General features: G+C 41.9%; 1 non-coding gene across 1 annotated transcript; it reads right to left on the bottom strand.

Moving 5' to 3' along the window:
* Positions 1–8,111: 8,111 nt before the first annotated feature.
* LOC141616637 (small nucleolar RNA R71) lies at positions 8,112–8,218 on the bottom strand. The gene has a single exon (XR_012530969.1). It is a non-coding gene; the product is annotated as a small nucleolar RNA R71 (small nucleolar RNA).
* Positions 8,219–9,164: the final 946 nt, after the last annotated feature.

The following is a 9,164-nucleotide window of genomic DNA, read 5'->3' as shown; positions in this document are numbered from 1 at the left end:
GTGACCACCATAAGAGGACGAATGACAGCTTTCTAGGATTGCTTTGTTCTCCCACTGTGGAATACACCGTCTATAGAGACCGTCTGCACATTCCTTAAATAAATAAAGATCATCCCAGAAGTATTGCTTGGCATTGTAAATAAATCGCTTCCTCTGCTGATAAGACAGGTCAGGTGGCAGCTCACCACTGACAACGTAGTTAGCTAAATCTGCATACCATGGGTCATGATTAGTATTAGTAAAAATTGCAAATAAAGAGTCGTCAGGAAAAGAATCATCAATAGGTAAAAGATCATCTCCCTCCTGTTGCGGCAATCGCGACAGGTGATCAGTTACTACATTCTCGGCGCCCGTCTTATCTTTGATTTGCATATCAAATTCCTAGAGGAGTAGTATCTGTAGATACCCAGTATCTGCAAAGAGTCCAACAAACACCCGATGATTATCGGACTACAACATGTTTTGGAATCGCGGCGTTTGATCGACAGTTTGTGTACAACTTTACGTTGGAAAACGTAAAACGATTTCGAAAATAAAACATTTCAAAACACTTCAAAAATACCTGGAGTGTTTAATGCATGACGACGGGGTCGCAATGACACTAACTAGAGTCAAAACCGACAGCGGACCAAAAACCGACTCAAAAATTCAAATCCCGACTCCAACAACGAGTCAAACCGAGTCAACCACCAAAAACAAAACATTTCAAACCTTCTACCTTAAGTTTTCCCGGATTCATGTTGGTCAAGTACCAAACATGTGACTACAAAACCTAGGATAGAACAAATCATGATTGCGTTTGTTGTGAAAGTGACAACACAACTCGAAGAACCGCGACGTGGCTCGCGCCTCTTTGAGCAGCCTAAGTGGCCACGTCGTTCAAAACTCACACAACCACTCATTTCCCTATAAATACCCCTCAAATGCCACCCATTAAAGAATTACGCGAGTGTCCGCCCCTCTTTTCTCCCTTAAAATTCTCGACTCGACTTCTTAAGTCACAACCCGACACGTATTTACGACCTATCGATCGTAAACACGAGCCTTATACATTGTTTGGTACCGTCATCGTGCATTAAATCACTTGACCGACCACTTCGACCACTACATCATCACTAACATCAAAACACTCTTTTTACTTACCAAAACGGTTTTAAACCGAGTTTTTTCCGATCAAACGAGTTGTTACACTTACGTCGGTCACTCGCCATAACCAAACATGTAAGTATGAGAGTGTAAAAATCCTCTTTTATTATGTTTTCATTTGTTTCATGACTATAACATGCTAAAACGTGCATAACATGAACCAAAATATGGAATAAACGAGCCAAAACTGATTTTTGGTCAGGGGCAGAAGCCCCTTAGGTCGCCAGCTTACCCGCACCTAAATGGGGTGTTCAGACCAGAGATCAACCGTGTTTGTTCTCGTCATTTCCCTTTAATCCATCTTCATATTTGAAATCGGTTTTCACTGTTTCAAGTATTTTCAAACCCTTTTTATTTCATGTTATTTGGTTTAACCATAAAACATTTTTAACCCTTGGTTCCTCATACCATGACGGTTAAATCCGTGCTTCGGTGATAATATTTGGTTAATAACATTTAAAAGGTATTTTAAAACCTTTTATTTCATTTCTTTACATTTCTAAAAACAAACATATTAGTCACCAACACAAAGTCATCCTTGGTTCTACATACCATGTCGGATTTTAACCCGGGTACGATGATGAGTATCGACTAATCACATTCAAATGGACTTAAAACAATTAGTCCATAATTATTTTCAAAACCATTCATGTCAAGTTTGTCAAGTCGAACCCGACACCGAATATTATCCAAATAATGATGATTATTCGAGTCTAGTTCTTCAAATCAACAAATGCGGTATAAACAACCCCTTCAAATCAAACCGGGTTCAAACACCCATTTTCAATACGTTTTATAACGTTTTCTAAAAGGTCAGAACACGGTACATAAACTGTGGGCTAACCCGCGCCTAAACAGGCCCTCCATTTCTCATTTTCAAAACCAGAGGGAGGCCCTTTGTATCGGCGGCTGGCTCGCGCCTCATATACCCACCTGATACAGAGTCTGTTCCCTTCCAGCATTAGTCTAGGACGATCCCGACTCCGGTTAGCCCGGATATAGGACGGATCATATGACTATTCAAAATCATATTTGCGAAATGCCTTACTAAGACAAATGGATCTTGTTATGCACCCTAAACCTAATACGGTAAATGGATGTTTAATTTCCGTCTTGCATGCAAATCAATCATTAATCCAACTCGACATCTTATACTTGATACTTGGATTAAATAAACCGACTTAGAAAGCTCCCACATGTTAGGTTTAAATTATTGGATGCGCATTCATGCATTTAAACCGTTTTATCAACTTTTGCATTCAACCAACAAAGATCGATCAGTAGAGGCCGCTAACGCGGGAGGGATTGGGTGTCTAATTAAAGGGCTTCCCAATACGTACCTTCACCTCTTACTCAGAAACTTTGGATAGTGGACGACCTTATCCAGGGCGTACGAGAGTCATTTTAGAGATAGGATGCTAAAGAGGGACGATTTCCTTATCTTTAGTACCTATGTCAAACGCTGCTTTGTGCTTCGATTTGACCGAGGTATAAAGTGGATTTCGAACGGGTTCCAGGCATCCCACAAATGCTTGGTGGCGACTCCGAACATCTCTAATCGTTTCGAGACCCTTACCGAGACGAAACCGACCGATCTAAAACGATCCGGTCGAAAGCATTTTTAACGCCGCCGAGCGTGGCTTTCAAAAAGACCACTGTGCGTCCACGGATCGAAGTGGGCACGCAGGTGGGCCATGTCCACAGATTGGCGACTCCGCTGGGGAAAACTAGGATACTTATGTCTTTGTGATCCCTAGATGGTGAGACTCGAATGAGGTCTTGGTTGGAATGCATTAATTGATATTACGGTCACGGTCGGGTTCCTTGTCTGGGCCCACAACCTAACCCTTTTCGACCAATTGGCTCGTCTCGTCGGCATGAGTTTTCTCATCCCCGCGTTTCGAATCCCGATTGAGTCAAGCATATTATTGACGTTACACATTTTTGTTTCGTCAAAGAGCTTTCATCACTTTCGAGCACGAGGCTAGGGCACCCTCCTTACACATTTTGTTTGGATTGGTATCCCTCTCGCAAATCGGGGTTTGATCGCTTGGTGTGTAACCCACCCTTTTAAGCCAAAACCCGTGTCAGCATAATGCATAATATAATGAAACTGTGAGTGCTTATGTGCTACTTGATCATAAGTCCTTCCGTGTCATTTTCAAAACTTTCAAAATCCCCCTTTTGCGCCGTTATAATGGCCGTTTCAAACCTCGGTCTTTCACCGATCGATGCACGCCTTTCTAGGCCGTCATAATGACGATTTTCAAATCCAGTTTTTATAACCATTTCAGCACGCCTTTCTAGGCCGTCATAATGACGATTTTCAAATCCGGCTTTTATAACCATTTCAACACGCCTTTCTAGGCCGTCATAATGATGATTGTCAAATCCTTTTTTTATAACCATTTCAACACGCCTTTCTAGGCCGTCATAATGACGATTTTTAAATCCAGTTTTTATAACAATTTCAACACGCCTTTCTAGGCCGTCATAATGACGATTTTCAAATCCGGTTTTTATAACCATTTCAACACGCCTTTCTAGGCCGTCATAATGACGATTTTCAAATCCGGTTTTTATAACCATTTCAACACGCCTTTCTAGGCCGTCGTAATGACGATTTTCAAAACCGGTATTTATAACCATTTTAATACGCCTTTCTAGGCCATCCTAATGGCGATTTTCAAACCCGGTTTTTTACAACCATTTCAAATCACCTTTTTGCGCCGTTATAATCGCCGCGTCCGGACACGGATTTTAACCCGTTTCGCGCCGACAATGGCTCTTTCAAAACCCGAGAAAAGCACACACCCTTTTTCTCGAGACACTTTCGGGATCCCGAGGACCATACACCGTCCCCGAGACCTCTTCAAACATTTCAAACTCGATTTTCAAAACATACAATATTGAATTTCAAAACCGTCTTGGGAAACAATGCACTGATTTCCGAGCCGACTCAAACTCAAACCGTCTTTTGAAAATAAACTTAAGACAACCCTTTCAACTGACCGACTTGCGGAGATTTCTATATTCGGAAGCCGTCTATTAAAGCGACAAATGAATCTTTTTGAAAATTTCTATTTTCGAAAACTTCAGTCCACCATTCCAATTCCGCTTCGTGTCTATCGAGTCGAAGCAAACGTACTTATGGGTCTTTACTTATGAGTCGTCTCACCACGAGACCCGTATAATGGCGTCGCGCCGTTACGTTGGACTCGTGTCAAAGGTTCGGTCAAACACCGTCACGTCATAAATCGAGTCAGCACCGAGGGACCACGCACGGTCACCCCCGTCTTGTTGAGTCTGATCTTTGTCTCTTCCTTTGTGTTGTCTGCGTTCGGTCTTGGAGCCATGTCGGATTGAGTTATAATGTGAGCTGATTTTCTACCTCAGAGCCATGGCTCCGTCTTCAGCTTCATCCAATAACAATGATAACAACAGAGATGTCACGACTGATCAGCTAGCTAGCCTGCTTACCGCTCTTAAGGTCACCCTAGATCGCGTCGAGACCCGTATCGACGCCCTGGAGAACAAGGAAACTGGGGAACATAATACCCTACCTCTGACTGAAACTGAGAAGAGGCTAAAGCTCTTGGAAGAATAGCTCCTAGCCCGGGGTAACAATATCCATCTTGAGAACAACCGAAGGTTCGAACTGTTGGGATCGCCACCGACAACTTCACCCTAACTGATGTGCCTAAGTTCAAAGGAGTGGAGGACCCGCTCAATCATATCCGTGCTTTCAAAGACTACATGGCCATTAAAGGGGTCAAACAGGAACTTTTTACCCAGATCTTCCCATTGTCTTTGGAACAGATCCCTCGCCAATGGTACTACTCCCTTGATCCGAAAAACCTTACTACTTAGGATGAGATCGCAGTTGAGTTTGCCAAATAGTATGCCGACAATGTCGAGATCCAGGCCAATACCCGCACTCTCGAAGTGCTAACCCAGAACGATAAGGAAGGGTTCACCGAGTTCTTGACCCGTTGGAGGAGGGTGAGTACTCAACTGGTCAGTAAGCCCAGCGAATCAACTTTGGTGGAAAAGTTTGTCAACAATCTCCGCCCAGTTTAAGCCAACCTACTGAGGTATTAGAATATGAAGACCTTCCAAGATCTGCAGATTCTGGGGACACGTATTGAAGATGACCTCCGAAAGGGTGTCTTGGCCAAGACTACTGGCAGAGGATACCAAGGATCCACCTCAACCGGATCTCGCCCTTACGGCCAGACGAACAAGATTGATGAGGTTAACCTCGTCGAACCATCTGCTAAGAAAACTGAGTGCCCCTAGAGAGTGTTCACCAACATAGGGTCAACTTATGTAAGTGCCTTGAAGAGGCTCATGGACCAGGGGAAGTTACGACCGATCGGACTCACCCCAGATCCGACCGATGCCAAGAAGTCCCGGTTATGGAACCACAGTGCCTACTGTCAGTACCATCAGGGAAAAGGGCATGATACCGAAACCTGCTTCAAACTCAATGATGTGACCATAATTAGCGCATATTTAGCCCCCGAATTAGCCTTATTCCCATGCTTTTTAGTGCATAGTTGGGTCATTTATTGTCTTTAGTTCTTTGTTTTGCATATTCTTTGAGATTTTGATCCCTTGGTAGGAAAGGAGTGCAAATCTTGCATTTTCATGGCAAAACGAGACTAAATTGATTGAATTCAATGACCAAGCATCAAGGAGAGACAAGATTAGAAGGCCTTTGTACATATGATAGTAGATGAGCAATGTTGAGAAAGGATCCTTGCATCCCCGAGGAAATCCCCAAGGATTTTATGAAGAAAAGGGAAGAAAAGAAGAAGAAATAATGCTGAGCTAAAATCCGAGCGGATTGTCCACAATCCGTCCGTCCTCCACAAGCACGATCCGTGCGTCTTCTTCCAAAGACGCCCGGGTTAGCAGCCCCCAGAATCCGCCCGGATTCCCCTGAAGACACCCGTCTTCCCTCGCCTGAATCCGCCCGTCCCGACTCCAATACGCACGGATTCCAGTACAGCGAAATTTCGTCTTCTCCAAGCTACAAAGAAAGAAGCCCTTCCTTCGAAAAATACCGGCGTCTCCCTGCTCAATCTAAAAAGTGTAATTACTAGTTTAGCCTTTAGTTAACCCTAATGCATCCACCTAATTTCCACTATAAATACCCCATTAGTCTAATTAGAAGAGGAGGTTCTTCTTATCAATAATTAAAGTAGTTAATAGCAATCAAATCTCTCTTTAATATTGTAATCAACAATTAATCAAGTTCTAATACAAGTTTTATTTCCTTAATCTCTCTTTTGTTCATCCTTTATTTTGGGTAATTGAAGATTATTTGGGTTATTATTGGGAGATTGACAACCTCTCAATCAAGCATCAAGTACTTCTTTTATTCTTTGCTTTATTATTGGAATCATTAGTAGGTATAATTCTCTTAATCCCTTTTTAATTATTGTTAATTACTTTCATTTATTCATCATGTTTCCTTTTGTTGGTATGATTGACAACCTTGCTAGCATGATCAACATGATAATGAGTGAGTAGTGACCTAGCTAGGGTTAATGGGTAATTAGGGGAAACCAACATCGGGAATGATTCATGCTTAAATTAATATGCTTTCATGGTTTATTTGCTTGCTTGTTTTGATCTCAACTCATGCACATGTTATGTTTGATGAAATGTGAGCCTATGAATCCTTGCATTTTTTACCCATCAGCTATCTTTTCAATGAGACTTGTAAGACATAAACCAACTCGAGTCTCATTAGACCATGCATGTTGTTGAGTAGGGAAGACTACGTCGACTTGTAGGTGTTGTACAATCTAATCGATTCGGCTCCGGGACCCAAACTTTCCTAGGATTGTAAGATATAACCTAACTCAATCCATCACAACAATAATTGCTTGCTTATAATTTGAGAACATGTTTGTATGATCAATTCCCATGATTCCCCTATGACCCCATGACATCCTAATGCTTTTTATCAATTGTTTACAACCCTTTTAATTCATCTTGCTTATTTACTCCCATTGCTATTTAGTTTAGTGACCTTCTACATCAACCCAATTTGTGTCACCCCTAAGACACCACTAGTTTCAATAGAAATCTCATCTCAATTCCCGTCCCTTGGGACCCGACCTTTACTTGCCTCTTTACTAATTGAAGAGTTGTTTGTGAAGCTATAAATTGTGTTTTGATTCGGACGTGACCAACCGACAACATCTATTAAATTGTGAACACGAAACGGACCGATAAAAAATGACGCCGTTGCCGGGGACGGTGTTAACTTGATTTAGATTTTGTTATATTGTTATTAGTGTTGTCTTTCTTTGCCTTGGGGAAGTAAAACTCCTCAAGGTTTGTTCTAATGGTTTTCGAGTTGTTTGATATTTTGCATGTCTAGAAGGTCACAAGGTGATTTGTTACCTTTTGACCGTGAAATTGAAAGGACCTTGACAAACAATAGGAGATTTGCTAGGAGGAATTTGAGAGGTATTAGTGAGGTAATGGATATTCAACCAACTATTGAGTTCATCAACCCTTTTGCAAGAGAAGGTGAGGAGAACCCAACACAAGATACCCCACAAAATCAACCTACAATGCCTAAATTTTCATCACATTCCGTACCCACCTAGGAGAACCTACCCAATGGTACTCCCACACCACAACATTTGACCGGAAATTTTATTGCCAAATCCGCCTTTATCCAATTAGTCGAAAGGAGCCAATTTGGGGGGATGCCTAGTGAAGACCCTCAATCTCATATGGAAACCTTTTGTGACTATTGTGATGCGATTTCTCAAACCGGTGTGACTCAAGACCAAATTCGATGGGTCTTATTTCCTTTTTCTCTAATCGGCACCGCGAAACAATGGTTGAAGGGCCTTGATAAGGCCACTCTCAGAATTGATTCTTGGAAGAAGTTGGCTCTAACTTTCTACAAAAAGTTCTACCCACCGGAAAAGACTAACATGCTAAGAGCTCAAATTACGGGTTTTAAGCAAAGGGATGAAGAATCTTTGTATGAAGCTTGGGAGCAGTTCAAGGGAATTCGTCGCTCATGTCCTCACCATGGACTTAGCGAGTGGTTCTTGGTACAACAATTTTGGAACGGTTTATATGAAGATTCAAGGAACATTCTTAACATGGGATCAAATGGAATGTTCACCGTTGTTGATGACAATCAAATATGGAACAAGATTGAGGAAATGGCGGTCCATAACTCACAATATAGTAGACCTCGCAAGGCTACTAGAGGAGGAAGGCATGAAGTGGACTCCGTTACTCAATTGGGTGCTCAACTTAGTGCTCACATTGACACAATCAATTTGAAGTTTGAACAAGCTATGGCTAGACTTGAAGAAGCCTCAAAATCACCAAAGCATCATGTTAATGCCATGACGGCATCCTCATCAATCCCAAGTGGGATATGTGAGAATTGTGGAACTTTGGGACATGACCAAGGTGAATGTAGGGGAACAAATGAACAAGTGAATGCTTTCCAAGCATACAAGAGTGGTACCCCTTATTCCAACTATTACAATGAAAACACCAAGTTTCATCCAAATATCTCATACAAAAGCCAAAATGTTCAAAACCCTCAAACAACGTACACCCCACCTCCCATGAGAAACCAAAATCAAAGACCCTTTTTCAACCAAAACCAAGGTTACCAAAACTAAAATTCATACAATCACCAAAATGACCAAGGTTTTGATGTTCAAAAAGCGGTCCTCCAAATGCAAAAGAATCAACAAGAGTTTTTCACTCAAATGCAAAAACATAGTCAAGCAAAAGAAACCACCATCAACAACATTCTAGCTCACACCAAGATGTTGGAAACACAATTGACTCAACTAGCATCTTCAAGCTCACAAAGACAAAAGGGGCAATTACCACCTCAAAGTAATCCCCCAAGACATGAAACGGTTAGTGCCATTCACTTGAGAAGTGGTACAAGGTATGAAGCACCGAAGAAGCAAGTTGAGGGTGAAGTTGTGGAAGCTAGTGATAAGGAAGAAATT

Source organism: Silene latifolia, chromosome 11 (assembly GCF_048544455.1).
Source record: "Silene latifolia isolate original U9 population chromosome 11, ASM4854445v1, whole genome shotgun sequence".
NCBI classification, from domain to species: domain Eukaryota; kingdom Viridiplantae; phylum Streptophyta; class Magnoliopsida; order Caryophyllales; family Caryophyllaceae; genus Silene; species Silene latifolia.
Note: the sequence above shows the minus strand (reverse complement) of the source record. Positions and strands in the feature narration are given on the sequence as shown.